Source organism: Hevea brasiliensis, chromosome 13 (genome assembly GCF_030052815.1).
Source record: "Hevea brasiliensis isolate MT/VB/25A 57/8 chromosome 13, ASM3005281v1, whole genome shotgun sequence".
NCBI lineage: Eukaryota > Viridiplantae > Streptophyta > Magnoliopsida > Malpighiales > Euphorbiaceae > Hevea > Hevea brasiliensis.
In genome coordinates, this window is record NC_079505.1 from 76874609 (window position 1) to 76875262 (window position 654).

The following is a 654-nucleotide window of genomic DNA, read 5'->3' on the forward strand; positions in this document are numbered from 1 at the left end:
GATAAGGATCTTTTAAAATTGAAACTTTATTATCCGTTCTCGACCGATGTCCCAATCACAGGTAGCTTTTCCGAACTTACTGATTGCTCGTCCGTGGAACAAATCGATCTCACGCTCAAGTTAGATTGTTTTCTGATCTCTTGGTCTTTATTAGATGAGTTCAAGTCAATATTGGGTCTCTGGACCATCCAATCTTGCCTGCTGTTGTTCACCGATCTCTCTATGTACAAATATTACAGAAATTCATTTGACTAATGTTGTGATCGGGCTTCTCGCGTGAATTCCCCAGATATTCCTCAAAATGAAGTTAAGGTTTTTATCCGATCTAATAATGGTTTCGACCTTAAAAGTTCAAGTCAGTGTCAAATCTTTGCAATTCTAATATTCTAAAGTTCCATTCGGTATTTGGTCATGGCTCCGTTCGATCTTATATTCGCATGTAATGTTTTTCTAATCTCTTGGAGTAATTTGATATCTTTTGATCAATAGTCACTCTCAGGTTTAATGTTCAACCACATTCAATCAATTAAGTATTTGGACAGTTTGGTTTGGATGCTTTCCGATCTCATCAAGAAATTGAACATAAAAGACTTCAATTCATTTCAAAAATAAAATATATACAAGTCAATTAGCGAGGGGGGTTTTCTCCTCCCA